Source organism: Symsagittifera roscoffensis, chromosome 10, assembly GCF_963678635.1.
Source record: "Symsagittifera roscoffensis chromosome 10, txSymRosc1.1, whole genome shotgun sequence".
Lineage (NCBI taxonomy): Eukaryota > Metazoa > Xenacoelomorpha > Acoela > Convolutidae > Symsagittifera > Symsagittifera roscoffensis.
Window position 1 is genome coordinate 2891127 of NC_087071.1, and position 27987 is coordinate 2919113.

Below are 27987 nucleotides of genomic sequence, written 5' to 3' on the forward strand. Positions count from 1 at the left end.
TCCCTACCTTGGTTTCCTCCAGTGGTTGGATAATCTTTGAAAAATTAAACCCGAACAAACTCGGCAAAGTGCGGCGCGTTTTGAACGGTGCTTCTAAGTTTCACGGAAAATCACTGAATAAATCCCTTCTCGTCGGCCCCGATCTGCCTCAGAAACTGTTATTCGTTTTATTGCGCTTTCGAGAGCACAATTACGCAGTTTCAGCGGTTATCGAAGGCTTGTTTATGCAGGTCGGTTTACAGATGTGAGTGTTTTTCAGTATACAAGGCATATATTTTAAGCGAAAGATTCTCCTTCATGTGCTAACTATGCTCTTCGTCAATCAGCCGTCAACACCCAAGATCGTTACCCCGAAGCCGATTACGCCGTGCTAAACAACTTTTACATGGATGACTACCTTGGATCTGTGAAAAATCCATAAACTGCTTTCACGTTAAGTCGCAGCTAAGTTGAACTGCTTAAATTGGGTGGGTTTAATCTTCCAAAATTTATCAGCAACGTTCCTAATTTGTCCTTGAAATTAAATCCCCCTAAGACCAGCGCTAACAACAGTAAGGAAATTCTTACCGCTGCGATTAGTCCGGAAACCGCATCGCATGTTCTCGGTCTCAAATGGGACCTAGTCACCGATACGTTGGTTGTGAGCAGAGGAGTTAACTGCGAACTCGAGGAATCTGTTACACAGCGATCGGTTCTTAGTTTTGTGTCCTCTATGTTCGATTCCAAAGGTCTTGTCGCCCCGTATACCTTATGCGCAGGTTTGTTACTGAAAGATATCTGGAGATTGAGTGGCCAACAGTGGGACTACCCACTGCCAAATGAGTTTTGCCGCAGATTCACTGAATGGCACTCCGCGCTTGCCGATTTTAGGTGAGCTCAAAATACCTCGTTTTGACTTCCCAGTAGATGAGGTTGAGCTGCACAAGTTCGGTGATAGCTCTTTGGACGTTTTCTGTTCTGTAGCATTCCTTCGAGCTCAGAAAAACGCCTATTCTAGATGTCAACTAGCGTTTGTCTTCGGTAAAGCAAGAGTAGCCCCGTTGAAGATGCTTTCAATTCCGAAGTAAGAACTTCAAGCTGCGCTTCTTGCTAGTCGCCTGAAGGATGATATCGAGAAAGGTCTGACACTGAGTATTTCCAAAGTGTTCATGTGGATTGACAGCACTACAGTCCTTCAGTGGTTGAACTCGACAAGCAAACAGCCCGTCTGGCGACAACATCAATTGAACAATGGTTTCATGTTTTGAGTGAAACCAACCCCGCTGACACCCGAACCAGAGGTATTATCAAGCATAGCAGTTGGGTAATCGACCCTTCCTTTTTGAAAACTTCTGGCCTTTCAATCCAAATAGCGAAGTTACTGATAAAGATAGACTGGATGGTCCGGTCTACGATCTAAATGAAGGTTTAGAGGTCTCTTCAAACTTTCCGTGCACTGCAGTTTCGACTGACTTTGCCCACCCTTGGGAAGAGTATGGCTCGTTCTCCAAGATAAAGCGGCTGGTCGCAAATATGTTGAGACTCTCACCTAGCAAAACAATTCAGATCGCCAGATAAGGCCATCATTGATCCAGCATAACTTGTCATTACAGTGGAAAAACGTTTGCACCTTTTTCAATTAGAGTCATTCCCACCTGAATGTAAGAATTAGAAGCTGGAAAACATGTAAAAACATCTAGCCGTATATCATCTCATCCGCCTTTTTGTCGGACCGAAAGGTTTAAACAGATCTACCTGCTGTATCCAACGTCTCTCCGCAACCGATTCGAAACTCGCCTAATCCGATTGATTCTCCTTTTTTATCACATTATTCACGAACATCAGTCCGTCGACTACCTTCGTTCCGTCATTCATCAACAATTTGTTGTAATACACTTGAGATCTGCACTAAGAGTTATTGAAACACATTCCGTATGCTGTAGAAAGCGCAAAGCGAAAACCGTTACTCCAATGATGTCTCACTTTCCCGTGGAGCGTCTAGGTTACCGCCAGCCACCGTTCTCGAACTGCGGCATCGATTATTTTGGATCATTTCAGGACATCATTCGTCGATCTTCCGAGAAACGCTGATGTTTTCTATTTACTTGCTTATAGACTCGCCCAATTCAATTTGAGTTGGTTCCATCCATGGACACAAGTTCATGTGTGGTGGCTATTGAGCGCTTTTTTTCTAGGCGAGGAACACCCTCAATTATTTGGTCGGATAACGGAACAAACTTTATAGGAGCCGAAAAAGAGCTTCTTATGTGCATCAAAAATTGGAATGCAGAAGCTCCACTGTCGCTCATACACAAAGGCATTAAGTAGAAGTATAATCCGCCAAGTGCACCACATCAAGGTGGAGCATGGAAGCGAATGGTGCGCAGTTGTGAGAGCGTGTTTTATACAATCTTAGGGTCAAGAAAGTTGACCTATGAGATTTTGAACACAACCATGTGCCTAGTTGAAGGTTCAATAAACGCCCGTTTGCTCGCCCATGTTTCTGACGACACAGATAGTCATGAGGTTTTAGATGTGCTGATCATTTCCTTTTAGATCAGCACAGTCTAGCGTTTCCGTCTTTAAGGTCGAGTTAGAACTATTCTCACTCTAAACGCTATGCCCGTGCGCAGTCGTACGCAAACGCAGTTTGGCAGCGATGGTTAGGCGAGTACGTCCCTACACTCAATAAAAGAGTTAAGAGGCATGCTCCTACCGAAGATTTTTTGAAAACGGGAGATATGGTGTGGTTAGTTGAATCCACTAGCCCTGGATGGTCTAGGCGAGGAACACCCTCAATTCTAGGCGAGGAACCTAGACAACTAGCAATCATAATGTCGCTAGACTACGGCAAAGTCAACACCGCCCGCTCTGCAAACCTAAGGACTGTTTCCGGAAACTACACTCGGCCGCTCGTTAAGCTCGTTCCGGTTCTCGCTTCTTCGGGGGTGGAGGATGTTAATGCAATATAGCATTAAAGTTGAAAGTATAGTATAAAATCAGTATAGTTGCTTAGCAATACCAGCTATATAGCTCAGCGTATACATAGTGCCCTCCTTGGAGTTCGGCGTGGGTTCGATTCTCAGCTAAGTCGTTTTATTTGAGAATCATATTTGAGCCGAACCAGACAGAGCATAAAATACTAACATTTTTATCGGTTCAAAATTGTTTTGCAATTGAGTCTCTGTTAATTAAACTGCCTGAACTAAATTACTATTGAAGAAGAATCACGAGACTTAGATGAAATTTCACGAAATACTAAATATTCGATTCCGATTCCGCCTTTTTGATTCAAATTAGGTATATATCTTTCTTTAATCAGAACATATTCCTGCAAAGATTTTTTGAAGTCACTATTCATAATAGGAACCCTAAGCTAAATGGCCATAGCTTAAGCAAACTTTAGCGTACGCTTACTGGAGCTTTTTTTGGTGCAAAAAGTTTTGCAGCTTGAAAAAAAATGGTTGATCTGGGTCAAATCAAAACTAATTCAGAAAAATAATTTATTCAGTAATTTTATGTTTGAAAAAATTATCGCAAAATCAAAAAATTGATACAAACCGCGAGTCAAATTGAAAAGAAGTTAATTAAACAAAATCTGTGGGAAATATTCTAAAGCCGGTGTATTGGTTATAAGACATTTTCAAATTTGCTTTCTTTTTTTTTTAAAGTATCAAAATTTGGCAAGAAAAAGCTTTTAAAAAATAAAAGTCCGAGTAAGCAGACTTACAAATTTAAATAAGCAAACTTACGAAAAATCTGACGGTTACCGATCTGTTGCTTATTAGCTGCTTTTGGAACTCAACCCTGAAAATTTTTCGTTTTCGAAAAAAAAAATCCCTTATTTGGATAAAAATATCTTGAACTATGTCATATACAAAAGTTTTTATACAAGCATTTTTTATATACACGACATTTTTCAAATTATTTATGCACAAAAAAAATGAATTTATTCAAAAAAAAACCTTTTGGGTTGAACTCCAATGCAGCAAACATAGCAGTAAAACCAGGCCCAATGTTGCTTAACTTCGGTGATCGGACGAGAACCGGTGCATTCAACATGGTATGGTCGTAGGCATTTGAGTTACTTCGCTTTCATTTATAACCTTACTAGCATATGTCTATGTACACTACTTTTAAAACACTCGCCCTCGCGCGAGAGTAAAAATATGCTCTTATACCATGTAAAATTTTGCACGCTCACGTTATAATTTATGCATTTCAAACAAAATTTTGAAAATTGACATTGTTTGGAATTTTTTTGGCCCAATGTGTTTTATGGCCAAATCGGCTGGTCAAAACCTATGGAGCGTGTACAAGGTGCCTTGAATGACCATCCATGGCATGAGAGCCGCACATTCACTGTAAGTGGCATATGATTGAATACCAGCCAGGATACTGTCAGTTGCTTTTAGCCTAATTGTTGTGATAAACTTATTAAATAGGTAAGTATTCAAATCTGTTTGATAAGTTTTCTTTGAATGCACTCTGCGACAGCAGAGGGCAGCCCAATTCTCTTGAAAAACGCAAGAAAAAAAATTGCACCAATTTAAAAATTAGCTTTTAGGCCGATTTTCGTCCAAAATGGCCGAATTTCGGGTCCCCCCAAATTTTCAACTGATGATTACTCCACGTACACTTGAGCTACAAACGTCGTTTTGGGCTCGTTGGAATTTTCCTGAGCTCAAACTTATGAAACGAGATGAAAAAATGAACTTTGAACGAAAACAAAAACAAAAATTCTGATGATTTCATTTTTTGCACCACGCTCGATTAGGCTTTACTTTTTGACATGACCGAACTTTAAACAGCAATAACTCTTAGCGCATAAAAGTAAAAGAGTTACTTTTGCTTTAAATAAAAGCCTACAACACCTGGTGTTCCCAGGCGGTCTCCCATCCAAGTACTTACCAGGCCCAATGTTGCTTAACTTCGGTGATCGGACGAGAACCGGTGCATTCAACATGGTATGGTCGTAGGCATTTGAGTTACTCTGCTTTCATTTATATCCTTACTAGCATATGTCTATGTACACTACTTTTAAAACACTCGCCCTCGCGCGAGAGTAAAAATATACCATGTAAAATTTTGCACGCTCACGTTTATAATTTATGCATTTCAAACAAAATTTTGAAAATTGACATTGTTTGGAATTTTTTTGGCCCAATGTGTTTTATGGCCAAATCGGCTGGTCAAAACCTATGGAGCGTGTACAAGGTGCCTTGAATGACCATCTATGGCATGATAGCCGCACATTCACTGTAAGTGGCATATGATTGAATACCAGCCAGGATACTGTCAGTTGCTTTTAGCCTAACTGTTGTGATAAACTTATTAAATAGGTAAGTATTCAAATCTATTTGATAAGTTTTCTTTGAATGCACTCTGCGACAGCAGAGGGCAGCCCAATTCTCTTGAAAAAAGCAAGAAAAAAATTGCACTAACTTAAAAGTTAGCTTTTAGGCCGATTTTCGTCCAAAATGGCCGAAATTCGGGTCCCCCCAAATTTTCAACTGATGATTACTCCACGTACACTTGAGCTACAAACGTCGTTTTGGGCTCGTTGGAATTGTCCTGAGCTCAAATTTATGAAACGAGATGAAAAAATGAACTTTGAACGAAAACAAAACAAAAATTCTGATAATTTCATTTTTTGCACCACGCTCGATTAGGCTTAACTTTTTGGCATCACCGAGATTTCAAAAGCTTATAACTTTGTGTTGGACCGACGAAATCGGTTAATTTTTTCAGTCCCCAAGATTTGACTATGATCTTACGAGCCAAATAATAAAATTTGGAAATTTTAAAATTTTTGGGCAAGTTATGGCCGTTCGCGCAATTCACCAGGCTCGATTGGGCTTATTTTTTTGACATCACCGAAATTCAAAAGGCTACAACTCAAAGACCCCAAAAGTTATCTCCAATATTTTTGACCAATCAGCAGCTGATTGTACACAAAATTGATACTGCAAAAGACATTTTTCGGTTTTCTATTGTTTTGGACAAAATTTGACCCATTGAAAATTTTTGCACCACGCTCGATTAGGCTTTACTTTTTGACATGACCGAACTTTAAACAGCAATAACTCTTAGCGCATAAAAGTAAAAGAGTTACTTTTGCTTTAAATAAAAGCCTACAACACCTGGTGTTCCCAGGCGGTCTCCCATCCAAGTACTAACCAGGCCCAATGTTGCTTAACTTCGGTGATCGGACGACAACCGGTGCATTTAACATGGTATGGTCGTAGGCATTTGAGTTACTCCGCTTTCATTTATATCCCCACTAGCATATGTCTATGTACACTACTTTTAAAACACTCGCCCTCGCGCGAGAGTAAAAATATACCATGTAAAATTTTGCACGCTCACGTTATAATTTATGCATTTCAAACAAAATTTTGAAAATTGACATTGTTTGGAATTTTTTTGGCCCAATGTGTTTTATGGCCAAATCGGCTGGTCAAAACCTATGGAGCGTGTACAAGGTGCCTTGAATGACCATCTATGGCATGATAGCCGCACATTCACTGTAAGTGGCATATGATTGAATACCAGCCAGGATACTGTCAGTTGCTTTTAGCCTAACTGTTGTGATAAACTTATTAAATAGGTAAGTATTCAAATCTATTTGATAAGTTTTCTTTGAATGCACTCTGCGACAGCAGAGGGCAGCCCAATTCTCTTGAAAAAAGCAAGAAAAAAAATTGCACTAAGTTAAAAGTTAGCTTTTAGGCCAATTTTCGTCCGAAATGGCCGAAATTCGGGTCCACATAAATTTTCAACTGATGATTACTCCACGTACACTTGAGCTACAAACGTCGTTTTGGGCTCGTTGGAATTGTCCTGAGCTCAAATTTATGAAACGAGATGAAAAAAATGAACTTTAAAAAAAAAAAAATTTTGATAATTTCATTTTTTGCACCACGCTCGATTAGGCTTAACTTTTTGGCCTCACCGAGATTTCAAAAGCTTATAACTTTGTGTTGGACCGACGAAATCGGTTCATTTTCTCAGTCCCCCAAGATTTGACTATGATCTTACAATCCAAATAATAAAATTTGGAAATTTTAAAATTTTTGGGCAAGTTATGGCCGTTCGCGCAATTCACCAGGCTCGATTGGGCTTATTTTTTTGACATCACCGAAATTCAAAAGGCTATAACTCAAAGACTCCAAAAGTTATCTCCATTATTTTTGGCCTATCAGCAGCTGATTGTACACAAAATTGATACTGCAAAAGAAATTTTTCGGTTTTCTATTGTTTTGGACAGAATTTGACCCATTGAAAATTTTTGCACCACGCTCGATTAGGCTTAACTTATTGACATCACCGAACTTTAAACAGCAATAACTCTTAGCGCATAAAAGTAAAAGAATTACTTTTGCTTTAAATAAACGCCTACAATACCTGGTGTTCCCAGGCGGTCTCCCATCCAAGTACTAACCATGGCCAAATGTTGCTTAACTTCGGTGATCGGACGAGAACCGGTGCATTCAACATGGTATGGTCGTAGGCATTTGAGTTACTCCGCTTTCATTTATATCCTTACTAGCATTTGTCTATGTACACTTCTTTTAAAAATACTTGCCCTCGCGCGAGAGTAAAAATATGCTCTTATACCATGTAAAATTTTGCACGCTCACGTTATAATTGATGCATTTCAAACAAAATTTTGAAAATTGACATTGTTTGGAATTTTTTTGGCCCAATGTGTTTTATGGCCAAATCGGCTGGTCAAAACCTATGGAGCGTGTACAAGGTGCCTTGAATGACCATCTATGGCATGATAGACGCACATTCACTGTAAGTGACATATGATTGAATACCAGCCAGGATACTGTCAGTTGCTTTTAGCCTAATTGTTGTGATAAACATATTAAATAGGTAAGTATTCAAAACTATTTGATAAATTTTCTTTGAATGCACTCTGCGACAGCAGAGGGCAGCCCAATTCTCTTGAAAAATGCAAGAAAAAAAATTGCACCAATTTAAAAATTAGCTTTTAGGCCGATTTATGAAACAAGATGAAAAAATGAACTTAGAACGAAAAAAAAACAAAAATTTTGATAATTTCATTTTTTGCACCACGCTCGATTAGGCTTAACTTTTTGGCCTCACCGAGATTTCAAAAGCTTATAACTTTGTGTTGGACCGACGAAATCGGTTAATTTTTTCAGTCCCCAAGATTTGACTATGATCTTACGAGCCAAATAATAAAATTTGGAAATTTTAAAATTTTTGGGCAAGTTATGGCCGTTCGCGCAATTCACCAGGCTCGATTGGGCTTATTTTTTTGACATCACCGAAATTCAAAAGGCTATAACTCAAAGACTCCAAAAGTTATCTCCATTATTTTTGGCCTATCAGCAGCTGATTGTACACAAAATTGATACTGCAAAAGAAATTTTTCGGTTTTCTATTGTTTTGGACAAAATTTGACCCATTGAAAATTTTTGCACCACGCTCGATTAGGCTTAACTTATTGACATCACCGAACTTTAAACAGCAATAACTCTTAGCGCATAAAAGTAAAAGAATTACTTTTGCTTTAAATAAACGCCTACAATACCTGGTGTTCCCAGGCGGTCTCCCATCCAAGTACTAACCATGGCCAAATGTTGCTTAACTTCGGTGATCGGACGAGAACCGGTGCATTCAACATGGTATGGTCGTAGGCATTTGAGTTACTCCGCTTTCATTTATATCCTTACTAGCATTTGTCTATGTACACTTCTTTTAAAAATACTTGCCCTCGCGCGAGAGTAAAAATATGCTCTTATACCATGTAAAATTTTGCACGCTCACGTTATAATTGATGCATTTCAAACAAAATTTTGAAAATTGACATTGTTTGGAATTTTTTTGGCCCAATGTGTTTTATGGCCAAATCGGCTGGTCAAAACCTATGGAGCGTGTACAAGGTGCCTTGAATGACCATCTATGGCATGATAGACGCACATTCACTGTAAGTGACATATGATTGAATACCAGCCAGGATACTGTCAGTTGCTTTTAGCCTAATTGTTGTGATAAACATATTAAATAGGTAAGTATTCAAAACTATTTGATAAATTTTCTTTGAATGCACTCTGCGACAGCAGAGGGCAGCCCAATTCTCTTGAAAAATGCAAGAAAAAAAATTGCACCAATTTAAAAATTAGCTTTTAGGCCGATTTATGAAACAAGATGAAAAAATGAACTTAGAACGAAAAAAAAACAAAAATTTTGATAATTTCATTTTTTGCACCACGCTCGATTAGGCTTAACTTTTTGGCATCACCGAGATTTCAAAAGCTTATAACTTTGTGTTGGACCGACCAAATTGGTTCATTTTCTCAGTCCCCCAAGATTTGACTATGATCTTACGATCCAAATAATAAAATTTGGAAATTTTAAAATTTTTGGGCAAGTTATGGCCGTTCGCGCAATTCACCAGGCTCGATTGGGCTTATTTTTTTGACATCACCGAAATTCAAAAAGCTATAACTCAAAGACCCCAAAAGTTATCTCCATTATTTTTGGCCTATCAGCAGCTGATTGCACACAAAATTGATACTGCAAAAGACATTTTTCGGTTTTCTATTGTTTTGGACAAAATTTGACCCATTGAAAATTTTTGCACCACGCTCGATTAGGCTTAACTTTTTGACATCACCGAACTTTAAACAGCAATAACTCTTAGCGCATGAAAGTAAAAGAATTACTTTTGCTTTAAATAAACGCCTACAATACCTGGTGTTCCCAGGCGGTCTCCCATCCAAGTACTAACCAGGCCCAATGTTGCTTAACTTTGGTGATCGGACGAGAACCGGTGCATTCAACATTGTATGGTCGTAGGCATTTGAGTTACTCCGCTTTCATTTATATCCTTACTAGCAAATGTCTATGTACATTACTTTTATAACACTCGCCCTCGCGCGAGAGTAAAAATACGCTCTTATACCCATGTAAAATTTTGCACGCTCACGTTATAATTTATGCATTTCAAACAAAATTTTGAAAATTGACATTGTTTGGAATTTTTTGACCCAATGTGTTTTATGGCCAAATCGGCTGGTCAAATCCTATGGAGCGTGTACAAGGTGCCTTGAATGACCATCTATGGCATGATAGCCGCACATTCACTGTAAGTGGCATATGATTGAATACCAGCCAGGATACTGTCAGTTGCTTTTAGCCTATTTGTTGTGATAAACTTATTAAATAGGTAAGTATTCAAAACTATTGGATAAATTTTCTTTGAATGCACTCTGTGACAGCGGCGGGCAGCCCATTCTCTTGAAAAATGCAAGAAAAAAAATTGCAACAATTTAAAAATTAGCTTTTAGGCCGATTTTCGTCCAAATGGCCGAAATTCGGGTCCCCCCAAATTTTCAACTGATGATTACTCCAGCTACACTTGAGCTACAAACGTCGTTTTGGGCTCGTTGGAATTGTCCTGAGCTCAAATTTATGAAACAAGATAGAAAAGTGAACTTAGAACGAAAAAAAAAATAAAAATGTTGATAGTTTCATTTTTTGCACCACGCTCGATTAGGCTTAACTTTTTGGCATCACCGAGATTTCAAAAGCTTATAACTTTGTGTTGGACCGACGAAATTGGTTCATTTTCTCAGTCCCCCAAGATTTGACTATGATCTTACGATCCAAATAATAAAATTTGGAAATTTTGAAATTTTTGGGCAAGTTATGGCCGTTCGCGCTATTCACCAGGCTCGATTGGGCTTAATTTTTTGACATCACCGAAATTCAAAAAGCTATAACTCAAAGACCCCAAAAGTTATCTCCATTATTTTTGGCCTATCAGCAGCTGATTGCACACAATTGATACTGCAAAAAAAAAATTCGGTTTTCTATTGTTTTGGCCAAAATTTGACCCATTGAAAATTTTTGCACCACGCTCGATTAGGCTTAACTTTTTGACATCACCGAACTTTAAACAGCAATAACTCTTAGCGCATAAAAGTAAAAGAATTACTTTTGCTTTAAATAAAAGCCTACAACACCTGGTGTTCCCAGGCGGTCTCCCATCCAAGTACTAACCAGGCCCAATGTTGCTTAACTTCGGTGATCGGACGAGAACCGGTGCATTCAACATGGTATGGTCGTAGGCATTTGAGTTACTCCGCTTTCATTTATATCCTTACTAACATATGTCTATGTACACTACTTTTAAAACACTCGCCCTCGCGCGAGAGTAAAAATATGCTCTTATACCATGTAAAATTTTGCACGCTCACGTTATAATTTATGCTTTTCAAACTAAATTTTGAAAACTGACATTGTTTGGAGTTTTTTCGACCCAATGTGTTTTATGGCCAAATCGGCTGGTCAAAACCTATGGAGCGTGTACAAGGTGCCATGAATGACCATCTATGGCTTGATAGCCGCACATTCACTGTAAGTGGCATATGATTGAATACCAGCCAGGATACTGTCAATTGCTTTTAGCCTAATTGTTGTGATAAACTTATTAAATAGGTAAGTATTCAAATCTATTTGATAAGTTTTCTTTGAATGCACTCTGCGACAGCGGAAGGCAGCCCAATTCTCTTGAAAATTGCAAGAAAAAAAACTGCACTAACTTAAAAGTTAGCTCTTAGGCCGATTTTCGTCCAAAATGGCCGAAATTCGGGTCCCCCCAAATTTTAAACTGATGATTACTCCAGCTACACTTGAGCTACAAACGTCGTTTTGGGCTCGTTGGAATTGTCCTGAGCTCAAATTTATGAAACAAGATGAAAAAGTGAACTTTGAACGAAAAAAAAAATGTTGATAATTTCATTTTTTGCACCACGCTCGATTAGGCTTAACTTTTTGGCATCACCGAGATTTCAAAAGCTTATAACTTTGTGTTGGACCGACGAAATTGGTTCATTTTCTCAGTCCCCCAAGATTTGACTATGATCTTACGATCCAAATAATAAAATTTGGAAATTTTGAAATTTTTGGGCAAGTTATGGCCGTTCGCGCTATTCACCAGGCTCGATTGGGCTTAATTTTTTGACATCACCGAAATTCAAAAAGCTATAACTCAAAGACCCCAAAAGTTATCTCCATTATTTTTGGCCTATCAGCAGCTGATTGCACACAAAATTGATACTGCAAAAAAAATTCGGTTTTCTATTGTTTTGGCCAAAATTTGACCCATTGAAAATTTTTGCACCACGCTCGATTAGGCTTAACTTTTTGACATCACCGAACTTTAAACAGCAATAACTCTTAGCGCATAAAAGTAAAAGAATTACTTTTGCTTTAAATAAAAGCCTACAACACCTGGTGTTCCCAGGCGGTCTCCCATCCAAGTACTAACCAGGCCCAATGTTGCTTAACTTCGGTGATCGGACGAGAACCGGTGCATTCAACATGGTATGGTCGTAGGCATTTGAGTTACTCCGCTTTCATTTATATCCTTACTAACATATGTCTATGTACACTACTTTTAAAACACTCGCCCTCGCGCGAGAGTAAAAATATGCTCTTATACCATGTAAAATTTTGCACGCTCACGTTATAATTTATGCTTTTCAAACTAAATTTTGAAAACTGACATTGTTTGGAGTTTTTTCGACTCAATGTGTTTTATGGCCAAATCGGCTGGTCAAAACCTATGGAGCGTGTACAAGGTGCCATGAATGAATGACCATCTATGGCTTGATAGCCGCACATTCACTGTAAGTGGCATATGATTGAATACCAGCCAGGATACTGTCAATTGCTTTTAGCCTAATTGTTGTGATAAACTTATTAAATAGGTAAGTATTCAAATCTATTTGATAAGTTTTCTTTGAATGCACTCTGCGACAGCGGAAGGCAGCCAAATTCTCTTGAAAATTGCAAGAAAAAAAACTGCACTAACTTAAAAGTTAGCTTTTAGGCCGATTTTCGTCCAAAATGGCTGAAATTCGGGCCCCCCCAAATTTTAAACTGATGATTACTCCAGCTACACTTGAGCTACAAACGTCGTTTTGGGCTCGTTGGAATTGTCCTGAGCTCAAATTTATGAAACAAGATGAAAAAATGAACTTTGAACAAAAAATTTTTTTTTGATAATTTCATTTTTTGCACCACGCTCGATTAAGCTTAACTTTTTGGCATCACCGAGATTTCAAAAGCTTATAACTTTGTGTTGGACCGACGAAATCGGAAATCAGTTCATTTTCTCAGTCCCCCCATATTTGACTATGATCTTACGATCCAAATAATAAAAATTGGAAATTTTAAAATTTTTGGGCAAGTTACGGCCGTTCGCGCAATTCACCAGGCTCGATTGGGCTTGTTTTTTTGACATCACCGAAATTCAAAAGACTATAACTCAAAGACCCCAAAAGTTATCTCCATTAGTTTTAGCCTATCAGCAGCTGATTGTACACAAAATTGATACTGCAAAAGAAATTTATCAGTTTTCTATTGTTTTGGCCAAAATTTGACCCATTGAAAAACTTGGGCACCACGCACGATTAGGCCTAACTTTTTGACATCACCGAACTTTAAACAGCGATAACTCTTAGCGCATAAAAGTAAAAGAATTACTTTTGCTTTAAATAAAAGCGTACAACACCTGGTGTTCCCAGGTGGTCTCCCATCCAAGTACTAACCAGGCCCAATGTTGCTGAACTTCGGTGATCGGACGAGAACCGGTGCATTCAACATGGTTGGTCGTAGGCATTTGAGTTACTCCGCTTTCATTTATATCCTTACTAGCATATGTCTATGTACATTACTTTTATAACACTCGCCCTCGCGCGAGAGTAAAAATATGCTCTAATACCCATGTAAAGTTTTGCACGCTCACGTTATAATTTATGCATTTCAAACAAAATTTTGAAAATTGACATTATTTGGAATTTTTTTGGCCCGATGTGTTTTATGGCCAAATCGGCTGGTCAAAACCTATGGAGCGTGTACAAGCTGCCTTGAATGACCATCTATGGCATGATAGCCGCACATTCACTGTAAGTGGCATATGATTGAATACCAGCCAGGATACTGTTAGTAGCTTTTAGCCTAATTGTTGTGATAAACTTATTAAATAGGTAAGTATTCAAAACTATTGGATAAATTTTCTTTGAATGCACTCTGCGACAGCGGCGGGCAGCCCAATTCTCCTGAAAAATGCAAGAAAAAAAATTAATAACTTAAAAGTTAGCTCTTAGGCCGATTTTCGTCCAAAATGGCCGAAATTCGGGTCCCCCCAAATTTTAAACTGATGATTACTCCAGCTACACTTGAGCTACAAACGTCGTTTTGGGCTCGTTGGAATTGTCCTGAGCTCAAATTTATGAAACAAGATGAAAAAGTGAACTTTGAACGAAAAAAAAAAATGTTGATAATTTCATTTTTTGCACCACGCTCGATTAGGCTTAACTTTTTGGCATCACCGAGATTTCAAAAGCTTATAACTTTGTGTTGGACCGACGAAATTGGTTCATTTTCTCAGTCCCCCAAGATTTGACTATGATCTTACGATCCAAATAATAAAATTTGGAAATTTTGAAATTTTTGGGCAAGTTATGGCCGTTCGCGCTATTCACCAGGCTCGATTGGGCTTAATTTTTTGACATCACCGAAATTCAAAAAGCTATAACTCAAAGACCCCAAAAGTTATCTCCATTATTTTTGGCCTATCAGCAGCTGATTGCACACAAAATTGATACTGCAAAAAAAAATTCGGTTTTCTATTGTTTTGGCCAAAATTTGACCCATTGAAAATTTTTGCACCACGCTCGATTAGGCTTAACTTTTTGACATCACCGAACTTTAAACAGCAATAACTCTTAGCGCATAAAAGTAAAAGAATTACTTTTGCTTTAAATAAAAGCCTACAACACCTGGTGTTCCCAGGCGGTCTCCCATCCAAGTACTAACCAGGCCCAATGTTGCTTAACTTCGGTGATCGGACGAGAACCGGTGCATTCAACATGGTATGGTCGTAGGCATTTGAGTTACTCCGCTTTCATTTATATCCTTACTAACATATGTCTATGTACACTACTTTTAAAACACTCGCCCTCGCGCGAGAGTAAAAATATGCTCTTATACCATGTAAAATTTTGCACGCTCACGTTATAATTTATGCTTTTCAAACTAAATTTTGAAAACTGACATTGTTTGGAGTTTTTTCGACCCAATGTGTTTTATGGCCAAATCGGCTGGTCAAAACCTATGGAGCGTGTACAAGGTGCCATGAATGAATGACCATCTATGGCTTGATAGCCGCACATTCACTGTAAGTGGCATATGATTGAATACCAGCCAGGATACTGTCAATTGCTTTTAGCCTAATTGTTGTGATAAACTTATTAAATAGGTAAGTATTCAAATCTATTTGATAAGTTTTCTTTGAATGCACTCTGCGACAGCGGAAGGCAGCCAAATTCTCTTGAAAATTGCAAGAAAAAAAACTGCACTAACTTAAAAGTTAGCTTTTAGGCCGATATTCGTCCAAAATGGCTGAAATTCGGGCCCCCCCAAATTTTAAACTGATGATTACTCCAGCTACACTTGAGCTACAAACGTCGTTTTGGGCTCGTTGGAATTGTCCTGAGCTCAAATTTATGAAACAAGATGAAAAAATGAACTTTGAACAAAAAAATTTTTTTTGATAATTTCATTTTTTGCACCACGCTCGCTTAAGCTTAACTTTTTGGCATCACCGAGATTTCAAAAGCTTATAACTTTGTGTTGGACCGACGAAATCGGAAATCAGTTCATTTTCTCAGTCCCCCCATATTTGACTATGATCTTACGATCCAAATAATAAAAATTGGAAATTTTAAAATTTTTGGGCAAGTTACGGCCGTTCGCGCAATTCACCAGGCTCGATTGGGCTTGTTTTTTTGACATCACCGAAATTCAAAAGACTATAACTCAAAGACCCCAAAAGTTATCTCCATTAGTTTTAGCCTATCAGCAGCTGATTGTACACAAAATTGATACTGCAAAAGAAATTTATCAGTTTTCTATTGTTTTGGCCAAAATTTGACCCATTGAAAAACTTGGGCACCACGCACGATTAGGCCTAACTTTTTGACATCACCGAACTTTAAACAGCGATAACTCTTAGCGCATAAAAGTAAAAGAATTACTTTTGCTTTAAATAAAAGCGTACAACACCTGGTGTTCCCAGGTGGTCTCCCATCCAAGTACTAACCAGGCCCAATGTTGCTGAACTTCGGTGATCGGACGAGAACCGGTGCATTCAACATGGTTGGTCGTAGGCATTTGAGTTACTCCGCTTTCATTTATATCCTTACTAGCATATGTCTATGTACATTACTTTTATAACACTCGCCCTCGCGCGAGAGTAAAAATATGCTCTAATACCCATGTAAAGTTTTGCACGCTCACGTTATAATTTATGCATTTCAAACAAAATTTTGAAAATTGACATTATTTGGAATTTTTTTGGCCCGATGTGTTTTATGGCCAAATCGGCTGGTCAAAACCTATGGAGCGTGTACAAGCTGCCTTGAATGACCATCTATGGCATGATAGCCGCACATTCACTGTAAGTGGCATATGATTGAATACCAGCCAGGATACTGTTAGTAGCTTTTAGCCTAATTGTTGTGATAAACTTATTAAATAGGTAAGTATTCAAAACTATTGGATAAATTTTCTTTGAATGCACTCTGCGACAGCGGCGGGCAGCCCAATTCTCCTGAAAAATGCAAGAAAAAAAATTAATAACTTAAAAGTTAGCTTTTAGGCCGATTTTCGTCCAAAATGGCCGAAATTCGGGTCCCCCCAAATTTTCAACTGATGATTACTCCACGTACACTTGAGCTACAAACGTCGTTTTGGGCTCGTTGGAATTGTCCTGAGCTCAAATTTATGAAACAAGATGAAAAAAATGAACTTTGAACAAAAAAATTTTTTTTGATAATTTCATTTTTTGCACCACGCTCGATTAAGCTTAACTTTTTGGCATCACCGAGATTTCAAAAGCTTATAACTTTGTGTTGGACCGACGAAATCGGAAATCGGTTCATTTTCTCAGTCCCCCCATATTTGACTATGATCTTACGATCCAAATAATAAAAATTGGAAATTTTAAAATTTTTGGGCAAGTTACGGCCGTTCGCGCAATTCACCAGGCTCGATTGGGCTTGTTTTTTTGACATCACCGAAATTCAAAAGACTATAACTCAAAGACCCCAAAAGTTATCTCCATTAGTTTTAGCCTATCAGCAGCTGATTGTACACAAAATTGATACTGCAAAAGAAATTTTTCAGTTTTCTATTGTTTTGGCCAAAATTTGACCCATTGAAAAATTTTGCACCACGCTCGATTAGGCCTAACTTTTTGACATCACCGAACTTTAAACAGCGATAACTCTTAGCGCATAAAAGTAAAAGAATTACTTTTGCTTTAAATAAAAGCGTACAACACCTGGTGTTCCCAGGTGGTCTCCCATCCAAGTACTAACCAGGCCCAATGTTGCTGAACTTCGGTGATCGGACGAGAACCGGTGCATTCAACATGGTTGGTCGTAGGCATTTGAGTTACTCCGCTTTCTTTTATATCCTTACTAGCATATGTCTATGTACATTACTGTTATAACACTCGCCCTCGCGCGAGAGTAAAAATATGCTCTAATACCCATGTAAAGTTTTGCACGCTCACGTTATAATTTATGCATTTCAAACAAAATTTTGAAAATTGACATTATTTGGAATTTTTTTGGCCCGATGTGTTTTATGGCCAAATCGGCTGGTCAAAACCTATGGAGCGTGTACAAGCTGCCTTGAATGACCATCTATGGCATGATAGCCGCACATTCACTGTAAGTGGCATATGATTGAATACCAGCCAGGATACTGTTAGTAGCTTTTAGCCTAATTGTTGTGATAAACTTATTAAATAGGTAAGTATTCAAAACTATTGGATAAATTTTCTTTGAATGCACTCTGCGACAGCGGCGGGCAGCCCAATTCTCCTGAAAAATGCAAGAAAAAAAATTAATAACTTAAAAGTTAGCTTTTAGGCCGATTTTCGTCCAAAATGGCCGAAATTCGGGTCCCCCCAAATTTTCAACTGATGATTACTCCACGTACACTTGAGCTACAAACGTCGTTTTGGGCTCGTTGGAATTTTCCTGAGCTCAAATTCATGAAACAAGATAAAAAAATTGAACTTTGAAAAAAAAAATTTTGATAATTTCATTTTTTGCACCACGCTCGATTAGGCCTAACTTTTTGGCAACACCGAGATTTCAAAAGCTTATAACTTTGTGTTGGACCGACGAAATTGGTTCATTTTCTCAGTCCACCAAGATTTGACTATGGTCTTACGATCCAAGTAATAAAATTTGGAAATTTTGAAATTTTTGGGCAAGTTATGGCCGTTCGCGCAATTCACCAGGCTCGATTGGGCTTAATTTTTTGACATAACCGAAATTCAAAAGGCTCTAACTCAAAGATCCCAAAAGTTATCTCCATTATTTTTGGCCTATCAGCAGCTGATTGTACACAAAATTGATACTGCAAAAAAAATTTTGGTTTTCTATTGTTTTGGCCAAAATTTGCCCCATTGAAAATTTTTGCACCACGCTCGATTAGGCTTAACTTTTTGACATCACCGAACTTTAAACAGCAATAACTCTTAGCGCATAAAAGTAAAAGAATTACTTTTGCTTTAAATAAAAGCTTACAACACCTGGTGTTCCCAGGTGGTCTCCCATCCAAGTACTAACCAGGCCCAATGTTGCTGAACTTCGGTGATCGGACGAGAACCGGTGCATTCAACATGGTTGGTCGTATGCATTTGAGCTACTCCGCTTTCATTTATATCCTTACTAGCATATGTCTATGTACATTACTTTTATAACACTCGCCCTCGCGCGAGAGTAAAAATATGCTCTAATACCCATGTAAAATTTTGCACGCTCACGTTATAATTTATGCATTTCAAACAAAATTTTGAAAATTGACATTATTTGGAATTTTTTTGGCCCGATGTGTTTTATGGCCAAATCGGCTGGTCAAAACCTATGGGGCGTGTACAAGCTGCCTTGAATGACCATCTATGGCATGATAGCCGCACATTCACTGTAAGTGGCATATGATTGAATACCAGCCAGGATACTGTTATTAGCTTTTAGCCTAATTGTTGTGATAAACTTATTAAATAGGTAAGTATTCAAAACTATTGGACAAATTTTCTTTGAATGCACTCTGCGACAGCGGAGGGCAGCCCAGTTATATTGAAAAATGCAAGAAAAAAAACTGCACTAACTTAAAAGTTAGCTTTTAGGCCGATTTTCGTCCAAAATGGCCGAAATTCGGGTCCCCCCAAATTTTAAACTGATGATTACTCCACCTACACTTGAGCTACAAACGTCGTTTTGGGCTCGTTGGAATTTTCTTGAGCTCAAAATTATGAAACGAGATGAAAAAAATGAACTTTGAATAAAAAAAATTTTTTTTGATAATTTCATTTTTTGCACCACGCTCGATTAGGCTTAACTTTTTGGCATCACCGAGATTTCAAAAGCTTATAACTTTGTGTTGGACCGACGAAATTGGTTCATTTTCTCAGTCCCCCAAGATTTGACTATGATCTTACGATCCGAATAATAAAATTTGGAAATTTTAAAATTTTTGGGCAAGTTATGGCCGTTCGCGCAATTCACCAGGCTCGATTGGGCTTATTTTTTTGACATCACCGAAATTCAAAAGGCTACAACTCAAAGACCCCAAAAATTATCTCCAATATTTTTGGCCTATCAGCAGCTGATTGTACACAAAATTGATACTGCAAAAAAAAAAATTCGGTTTTCTATTGTTTTGGTCAAAATTTGACCCATTGAAAATTTTTGCACCACGCTCGATTAGGCTTAACTTTTTGACATCACCGAACTTTAAACAGCAATAACTCTTAGCGCATAAAAGTAAAAGAATTACTTTTGCTTTAAATAAAAGCCTACAACACCCGGTGTTCTCAGGCGGTCTCCCATCCAAGTACTAACCAGGCCCAATGTTGCTTAACTTCGGTGATCGGACGAGAACCGGTGCATTCAACATGGTATGGTCGTAGGCATTTGAGTTACTGCGCTTTCATTTATATCCTTACTAGCATATGTCTATGTACACTACTTTTAAAACACTCGCCCTCGCGCGAGAGTAAAAATATGCTCTTATACCATGTAAAATTTTGCACGCTCACGTTATAATTATGCTTTTCAAACAATTTTTGAAAATTGACATTGTTTGGAATTTTTTTGGCCCAATTTGTTTTATGGCCAAATCGGCTGGTCAAAACCTATGGAGCGTGTACAAGGTGTCACGAATGAACATCTATGGCATGATAGCCGCACATTCACTGTAAGTGGCATATGATTGAATACCAGCCAGGATACTGTCAGTTGCTTTTAGCCTAATTGTTGTGATAAACTTATTAAATAGGTAAGTATTCAAATCTATTGGATAAGTTTTCTTTGAATGCACTCTGCGACAGCGGAGGGCAGCCCAGTTCTAATGAAAAATGCAAGAAAAAAAACTGCACTAACTTAAAAGTTAGCTTTTAGGCCGATTTTCGTCCAAAATGGCCGAAATTCGGGTCCCCCCAAATTTTAAACTGATGATTACTCCACCTACACTTGAGCTACAAACGTCGTTTTGGGCTCGTTGGAATTTTCCTGAGCTCAAATTTATGAAACAAGATGAAAAAATTGAATTTTGAACAAAAAAAAATTGATAATTTCATTTTTTGCACCACGCTCGATTAGGCTTAACTTTTTGGCATCACCAAGATTTCAAAAGCTTATAACTTTGTGTTGGACCGACGAAATTGGTTCATTTTCTCATTCCCCCCATATTTGACTATGATCTTACGATCAAAATAATAAAAATTGGAAATTTTAAAATTTTTGGGCAAGTTATGGCCGTTCGCGCAATTCACCAGGCTCGATTGGGCTTATTTTTTTGACATCACCGAAATTCAAAAGACTATAACTCAAAGACCCCAAAAGTTATCTCCATTAGTTTTGGCCTATCAGCAGCTGATTGTACACAAAATTGATACTGCAAAAGAAATTTTTCAGTTTTTTATTGTTTTGGTCAAAATTTGACCCATTAAAAATTTTTGCACCACGCTCGATTAGGCCTAACTTTTTGACATCACCGAACTTTAAACAGCGCTAACTCTTAGCGCATAAAAGTAAAAGAATTACTTTTGCTTTAAATAAAAGCCTACAACACCTGGTGTTCCCAGGTGGTCTCCCATCCAAGTACTAACCAGGCCCAATGTTGATTAACTTCGGTGATCGGACGAGAACCGGTGCATTCAACATGGTATGGTCGTAGGCATTTGAGTTACTCCGCTTTCATTTATATCCTTACTAGCATATGTCTATGTACATTACTTTTATAACACTCGCCCTCGCGCGAGAGTAAAAATATGCTCTTATACCCATGTAAAATTTTGCACGCTCACGTTATAATTTATGCATTTCAAACAAAATTTTGAAAATTGACATTATTTGGAATTTTTTCGACCCAATGTGTTTTATGGCCAAATCGGCTGGTCAAAACCCATGAAGCGTGTACAAGGTGCCTTGAATGACCATCTATGGCATGATAGCCGCACATTCACTGTAAGTGGCATATGATTGAATACCTTCCAGGATACTGTTAGTAGCTTTTAGCCTAATTGTTGTGATAAACTTATTAAATAGGTAAGTATTCAAAATTATTTGATAAGTTCTCTTTGAATGCACTCTGCGACAGCAGAGGGCAGCCCAATTCTCCTGAAAAATGCAAGAAAAAAAATTAATAACTTAAAAGTTAGCTTTTAGGCCGATTTTCGTCCAAAATGGCCGAAATTCGGGTCCCCTCAAATTTTCAACTGATGATTACTCCACGTACACTTGAGGTACAAAAGTCGTTTTTGGCTCGTTGGAATTTTCCTGAGCTCAAATTTATGAAACAAGATGAAAAAATGAACTTTGAACGAAAAAAAAAACAAAAAATTTGATAATTTCATTTTTTGCACCACGCTCGATTAGGCTTAACTTTTTGGCATCACCGAGATTTCAAAAGCTTATAACTTTGTGTTGGACCGACAAAATCGGTTCATTTTCTCAGTCCCCCAAGATTTGACTATAATCTTACGATCCAAATAATAAAATTTGGAAATTTTAAAATTTTTGGGCAAGTTATGGCCGTTCGTACAATTCACCAGGCTCGATTGGGCTTATTTTTTTGACATCACCGAAATTCAAAAGGCTATAACTCAAAGACCCCAAAAGTTATCTCCATTATTTTTGGCCTATCAGCAGCTGACTGTACACAAAAATTGATACTGCAAAAGAAATTTTTCGGTTTTCTATTGTTTTAGCCAAAATTTGACCCATTGAAAATTTTTGCACCACGCTCGATTAGGTTTAACTTTTTGACATCACCGAACTTTAAACAGCAATAACTCTTAGCGCATAAAAGTAAAAGAATTACTTTTGCTTTAAATAAAAGCCTACAACACCTGGTGTTCCCAGGCGGTCTCCCATCCAAGTACTAACCAGGCCCAATGTTGCTTAACTTCGGTGATCGGACGAGAACCGGTGCATTCAACATGGTATGGTCGTAGGCATTTGAGTTACTCCGCTTTCATTTTTATCCTTACTAGCATATGTCTATGTACCTTACTTTTAAAACACTCGCCCTCGCGCGAGAGTAAAAATATGCTCTTATACCATGTAAAATTTTGCACGCTCACGTTATATTTTATGCATTTCAAACAAAATTTTGAAAATTGACATTGTTTGGAATTTTTTTTGGCCCAATGTGTTTTATGGCCAAATCGGCTGGTCAAAACCTATGGAGCGTGTACAAGGTGCCTTGAATGACCATCTATGGCATGATAGCCGCACATTCATTGTAAGTGGCATATTATTGAATACCAGCCAGGATACTGTCAGTTGCTTTTAGCCTAATTGTTGTGATAAACTTATTAAATAGGTAATCATTCAAATCTATTTGATAAGTTTTCTTTGAATGCACTCTGCGACAGCGGAAGGCAGCCCAATTCTCTTGAAAAATGCAAGAAAAAAAATTGCACCAATTTAAAAATTAGCTTTTAGGCCGATTTTCGTCCAAAATGGCCGAATTTCGGGTCCCCCCAAATTTTCAACTGATGATTACTCCACGTACACTTGAGGTACAAAAGTCGTTTTTGGCTCGTTGGAATTTTCCTGAGCTCAAATTTATGAAACAAGATGAAAAAATGAACTTTGAACGAAAAAAAAACAAAAATTTTGATAATTTCATTTTTTGCACCACGCTCGATTAGGCTTAACTTTTTGGCATCACCGAGATTTCAAAAGCTTATAACTTTGTGTTGGACCGACGAAATCGGTTCATTTTCTCAGTCCCCCAAGATTTGACTATGATCTTACGATCCAAATTATAAAATTTGGAAATTTTAAAATTTTTGGGCAAGTTATGGCCGTTCGCGCAATTCACCAGGCTCGATTTGGCTTATTTTTTTGACATCACCGAAATTCAAAAGGCTATAACTCAAAGACCCCAAAAGTTATCTCCATCATTTTTGGCCTATCAGCAGCTGATTGTACACAAAATTGATACTGCAAAAGAAATTTTTCGGTTTTCTATTGTTTTGGCCAAAATTTGACCCATTGAAAATTTTTGCACCACGCTCGATTAGGCTTAACTTTTTGACAACACCGAACTTTAAACAGCAATAACTCTTAGCGCATAAAAGTAAAAGTTTTACTTTTGCTTTAAATAAAAGCCTACAACACCTGGTGTTCCCAGGCGGTCTCCCATCCAAGTACTAACCAGGCCCAATGTTGCTTAACTTCGGTGATCGGACGAGAACCGGTGCATTCAACATGGTATGGTCGTAGGCATTTGAGTTACTCCGCTTTCATTTTTATCCTTACTAGCATATGTCTATGTACATTACTTTTAAAACACTCGCCCTCGCGCGAGAGTAAAAATATGCTCTTATACCGTGTAAAATTTTGCACGCTCACGTTATATTTTATGCATTTCAAACAAAATTTTGAAAATTGACATTGTTTGGAATTTTTTTTGGCCCAATGTGTTTTATGGCCAAATCGGCTGGTCAAAACCTATGGAGCGTGTACAAGGTGCCTTGAATGACCATCTATGGCATGATAGCCGCACATTCATTGTAATTGGCATATGATTGAATACCAGCCAGGATACTGTCAGTTGCTTTTAGCCTAATTGTTGTGATAAACTTATTAAATAGGTAATCATTCAAATCTATTTGATAAGTTTTCTTTGAATGCACTCTGCGACAGCGGAAGGCAGCCCAATTCTCTTGAAAAATGCAAGAAAAAAAATTGCACTAACTTAAAAGTTAGCTTTTAGGCCTATTTTCGTCCAAAATGGCCGAAATTCGGGTCCCTCCCAATTTTCAACTGATGATTACTCCACGTACACTTTAGCTACAAACGTCGTTTTGGGCTCGTTGGAATTGTCCTGAGCTCAAATTTGTGAAACGAGATGAAAAAATGAACTTTGAACGAAAAAAAAAAAACAAAAAATTTGATAATTTCATTTTTTGCACCACGCTCGATTAGGCTTAACTTTTTGGCATCACTGAGATTTCAAAAGCTTATAACTTTGTGTTGGACCGACGAAATCGGTTCATTTTCTCAGTCCCCCAAGATTTGACTATAATCTTACGATCCAAATAATAAAATTTGGAAATTTTAAAATTTTTGGGCAAGTTATGGCCGTTCGCGCAATTCACCAGGCTCGATTGGGCTTATTTTTTTGACATCACCGAAATTCAAAAGGCTATAACTCAAAGACCCCAAAAGTTATCTCCATTATTTTTGGCCTATCAGCAGCTGACTGTACACAAAATTGATACTGCAAAAGAAATTTTTCGGTTTTCTATTGTTTTAGCCAAAATTTGACCCATTGAAAATTTTTGCACCACGCTCGATTAGGTTTAACTTTTTGACATCACCGAACTTTAAACAGCAATAACTCTTAGCGCATAAAAGTAAAAGAATTACTTTTGCTTTAAATAAAAGCCTACAACACCTGGTGTTCCCAGGCGGTCTCCCATCCAAGTACTAACCAGGCCCAATGTTGCTTAACTTCGGTGATCGGACGAGAACCGGTGCATTCAACATGGTATGGTCGTAGGCATTTGAGTTACTCCGCTTTCATTTTTATCCTTACTAGCATATGTCTATGTACATTACTTTTAAAACACTCGCCCTCGCGCGAGAGTAAAAATATGCTCTTATACCATGTAAAATTTTGCACGCTCACGTTATATTTTATGCATTTCAAACAAAATTTTGAAAATTGACATTGTTTGGAATTTTTTTTGGCTCAATGTGTTTTATGGCCAAATCGGCTGGTCAAAACCTATGGAGCGTGTACAAGGTGCCTTGAATGACCATCTATGGCATGATAGCCGCACATTCATTGTAAGTGGCATATGATTGAATACCAGCCAGGATACTGTCAGTTGCTTTTAGCCTAATTGTTGTGATAAACTTATTAAATAGGTAATCATTCAAATCTATTTGATAAGTTTTCTTTGAATGCACTCTGCGACAGCGGAAAACAGCCCAATTCTCTTGAAAAATGCAAGAAAAAAAAGGCACTAAGTTAAAAGTTAGCTTTTAGGCCGATTTTCGTCCAAAATGGCCGAAATTCGGGTCCCCCCAAATTTTCAACCAATGATTACTCCACGTACACTTGAGCTACAAACGTCGTTTTGGGCTCGTTGGAATTGTCCTGAGCTCAAATTTGTGAAACGAGATGAAAAAATGAACTTTGAACGAAAAAAAAAACAAAAAATTTGATAATTTCATTTTTTGCACCACGCTCGATTAGGCTTAACTTTTTGGCATCACCGAGATTTCAAAAGCTTATAACTTTGTGTTGGACCGACGAAATCGGTTCATTTTCTCAGTCCCCCAAGATTTGACTATAATCTTACGATCCAAATAATAAAATTTGGAAATTTTAAAATTTTTGGGCAAGTTATGGCCGTTCGTGCAATTCACCAGGCTCGATTGGGCTTATTTTTTTGACATCACCGAAATTCAAAAGGCTATAACTCAAAGACCCCAAAAGTTATCTCCATTATTTTTAGCCTACCAGCAGCTGATTGTACACAAAATTGATACTGCAAAAGAAATTTTTCGGTTTTCTATTGTTTTAGCCAAAATTTGACCCATTGAAAATTTTTGCACCACGCTCGATTAGGCTTAACTTTTTGACATCACCGAACTTTAAACAGCAATAACTCTTAGCGCATAAAAGTAAAAGAATTACTTTTGCTTTAAATAAAAGCCTACAACACCTGGTGTTCCCAGGCGGTCTCCCATCCAAGTACTAACCAGGCCCAATGTTGCTTAACTTCGGTGATCCGACGAGAACCGGTGCATTCAACATGGTATGGTCGTAGGCATTTGAGTTACTCCGCTTTCATTTTTATCCTTACTAGCATATGTCTATGTACATTACTTTTAAAACACTCGCCCTCGCGCGAGAGTAAAAATATGCTCTTATACCATGTAAAATTTTGCACGCTCACGTTATATTTTATGCATTTCAAACAAAATTTTGAAAATTGACATTGTTTGGAATTTTTTTTGGCTCAATGTGTTTTATGGCCAAATCGGCTGGTCAAAACCTATGGAGCGTGTACAAGGTGCCTTGAATGACCATCTATGGCATGATAGCCGCACATTCATTGTAAGTGGCATATGATTGAATACCAGCCAGGATACTGTCAGTTGCTTTTAGCCTAATTGTTGTGATAAACTTATTAAATAGGTAATCATTCAAATCTATTTGATAAATTTTCTTTGAATGCACTCTGCGACAGCGGAAAACAGCCCAATTCTCTTGAAAAATGCAAGAAAAAAATTGCACTAAGTTAAAAGTTAGCTTTTAGGCCGATTTTCGTCCAAAATGGCCGAAATTCGGGTCCCCCCAAATTTTCAACCAATGATTACTCCACGTACACTTGAGCTACAAACGTCGTTTTGGGCTCGTTGGAATTGTCCTAAGCTCAAATTTGTGAAACGAGATGAAAAAATGAACTTTGAACGAAAAAAAAACAAAAAATTTGATAATTTCATTTTTTGCACCACGCTCGATTAGGCTTAACTTTTTGGCATCACCGAGATTTCAAAAGCTTATAACTTTGTGTTGGACCGACGAAATCGGTTCATTTTCTCAGTCCCCCAAGATTTGACTATAATCTTACGATCCAAATAATAAAATTTGGAAATTTTAAAATTTTTGGGCAAGTTATGGCCGTTCGTGCAATTCACCAGGCTCGATTGGGCTTATTTTTTTGACATCACCGAAATTCAAAAGGCTATAACTCAAAGACCCCAAAAGTTATCTCCATTATTTTTAGCCTACAAGCAGCTGATTGTACACAAAATTGATACTGCAAAAGAAATTTTTCGGTTTTCTATTGTTTTAGCCAAAATTTGACCCATTGAAAATTTTTGCACCACGCTCGATTAGGCTTAACTTTTTGACATCACCGAACTTTAAACAGCAATAACTCTTAGCGCATAAAAGTAAAAGAATTACTTTTGCTTTAAATAAAAGCCTACAACACCTGGTGTTCCCAGGCGGTCTCCCATCCAAGTACTAACCAGGCCCAATGTTGCTTAACTTCGGTGATCGGACGAGAAACGGTGCATTCAACATGGTATGGTCGTAGGCATTTGAGTTACTCCGCTTTCATTTTTATCCTTACCAGCATATGTCTATGTACCTTACTTTTAAAACACTCGCCCTCGCGCGAGAGTAAAAATATGCTCTTATACCATGTAAAATTTTGCACGCTCATGTTATATTTTATGCATTTCAAACAAAATTTTGAAAATTGACATTGTTTGGAATTTTTTTTGGCCCAATGTGTTTTATGGCCAAATCGGCTGGTCAAAAGCTATGGAGCGTGTACAAGAAGCCATGAATGACCATCTATGGCATGATAGCCGCACATTCATTGAAGTGGCATAT

At 37.8% G+C, this 27987-nt stretch overlaps 19 non-coding genes across 19 annotated transcripts; all 19 read right to left on the bottom strand.

The window, feature by feature from the left end:
- Window positions 1-4841: 4841 nt before the first annotated feature.
- LOC134855834 (5S ribosomal RNA) lies at window positions 4842-4960 on the bottom strand. The gene has a single exon (XR_010164676.1). It is a non-coding gene; the product is annotated as a 5S ribosomal RNA (ribosomal RNA).
- Window positions 4961-6110: 1150 nt separating this feature from the next.
- LOC134855728 (5S ribosomal RNA) lies at window positions 6111-6229 on the bottom strand. The gene has a single exon (XR_010164585.1). It is a non-coding gene; the product is annotated as a 5S ribosomal RNA (ribosomal RNA).
- Window positions 6230-7374: 1145 nt separating this feature from the next.
- On the bottom strand, window positions 7375-7494 carry LOC134855756 (5S ribosomal RNA). The gene has a single exon (XR_010164612.1). It is a non-coding gene; the product is annotated as a 5S ribosomal RNA (ribosomal RNA).
- Window positions 7495-8536: 1042 nt separating this feature from the next.
- On the bottom strand, window positions 8537-8656 carry LOC134855758 (5S ribosomal RNA). Its single transcript, XR_010164613.1, has one exon. It is a non-coding gene; the product is annotated as a 5S ribosomal RNA (ribosomal RNA).
- Window positions 8657-9699: 1043 nt separating this feature from the next.
- On the bottom strand, window positions 9700-9818 carry LOC134855733 (5S ribosomal RNA). The gene has a single exon (XR_010164590.1). It is a non-coding gene; the product is annotated as a 5S ribosomal RNA (ribosomal RNA).
- Window positions 9819-10973: 1155 nt separating this feature from the next.
- LOC134855824 (5S ribosomal RNA) lies at window positions 10974-11092 on the bottom strand. The gene has a single exon (XR_010164666.1). It is a non-coding gene; the product is annotated as a 5S ribosomal RNA (ribosomal RNA).
- A 1151-nt stretch (window positions 11093-12243) lies between these two features.
- LOC134855825 (5S ribosomal RNA) lies at window positions 12244-12362 on the bottom strand. The gene has a single exon (XR_010164667.1). It is a non-coding gene; the product is annotated as a 5S ribosomal RNA (ribosomal RNA).
- A 1166-nt stretch (window positions 12363-13528) lies between these two features.
- LOC134855763 (5S ribosomal RNA) lies at window positions 13529-13646 on the bottom strand. The gene has a single exon (XR_010164618.1). It is a non-coding gene; the product is annotated as a 5S ribosomal RNA (ribosomal RNA).
- A 1152-nt stretch (window positions 13647-14798) lies between these two features.
- Window positions 14799-14917, bottom strand: LOC134855826 (5S ribosomal RNA). Its single transcript, XR_010164668.1, has one exon. It is a non-coding gene; the product is annotated as a 5S ribosomal RNA (ribosomal RNA).
- A 1166-nt stretch (window positions 14918-16083) lies between these two features.
- Window positions 16084-16201, bottom strand: LOC134855764 (5S ribosomal RNA). The gene has a single exon (XR_010164619.1). It is a non-coding gene; the product is annotated as a 5S ribosomal RNA (ribosomal RNA).
- Window positions 16202-17362: 1161 nt separating this feature from the next.
- LOC134855765 (5S ribosomal RNA) lies at window positions 17363-17480 on the bottom strand. The gene has a single exon (XR_010164620.1). It is a non-coding gene; the product is annotated as a 5S ribosomal RNA (ribosomal RNA).
- A 1148-nt stretch (window positions 17481-18628) lies between these two features.
- Window positions 18629-18746, bottom strand: LOC134855751 (5S ribosomal RNA). Its single transcript, XR_010164607.1, has one exon. It is a non-coding gene; the product is annotated as a 5S ribosomal RNA (ribosomal RNA).
- A 1157-nt stretch (window positions 18747-19903) lies between these two features.
- On the bottom strand, window positions 19904-20022 carry LOC134855841 (5S ribosomal RNA). The gene has a single exon (XR_010164683.1). It is a non-coding gene; the product is annotated as a 5S ribosomal RNA (ribosomal RNA).
- A 1149-nt stretch (window positions 20023-21171) lies between these two features.
- On the bottom strand, window positions 21172-21290 carry LOC134855850 (5S ribosomal RNA). Its single transcript, XR_010164691.1, has one exon. It is a non-coding gene; the product is annotated as a 5S ribosomal RNA (ribosomal RNA).
- Window positions 21291-22450: 1160 nt separating this feature from the next.
- LOC134855827 (5S ribosomal RNA) lies at window positions 22451-22569 on the bottom strand. Its single transcript, XR_010164669.1, has one exon. It is a non-coding gene; the product is annotated as a 5S ribosomal RNA (ribosomal RNA).
- A 1160-nt stretch (window positions 22570-23729) lies between these two features.
- Window positions 23730-23848, bottom strand: LOC134855828 (5S ribosomal RNA). The gene has a single exon (XR_010164670.1). It is a non-coding gene; the product is annotated as a 5S ribosomal RNA (ribosomal RNA).
- Window positions 23849-25011: 1163 nt separating this feature from the next.
- On the bottom strand, window positions 25012-25130 carry LOC134855829 (5S ribosomal RNA). Its single transcript, XR_010164671.1, has one exon. It is a non-coding gene; the product is annotated as a 5S ribosomal RNA (ribosomal RNA).
- Window positions 25131-26290: 1160 nt separating this feature from the next.
- LOC134855843 (5S ribosomal RNA) lies at window positions 26291-26409 on the bottom strand. The gene has a single exon (XR_010164685.1). It is a non-coding gene; the product is annotated as a 5S ribosomal RNA (ribosomal RNA).
- Window positions 26410-27568: 1159 nt separating this feature from the next.
- On the bottom strand, window positions 27569-27687 carry LOC134855707 (5S ribosomal RNA). The gene has a single exon (XR_010164566.1). It is a non-coding gene; the product is annotated as a 5S ribosomal RNA (ribosomal RNA).
- Between the last annotated feature and the right edge of the window lie 300 nt (window positions 27688-27987).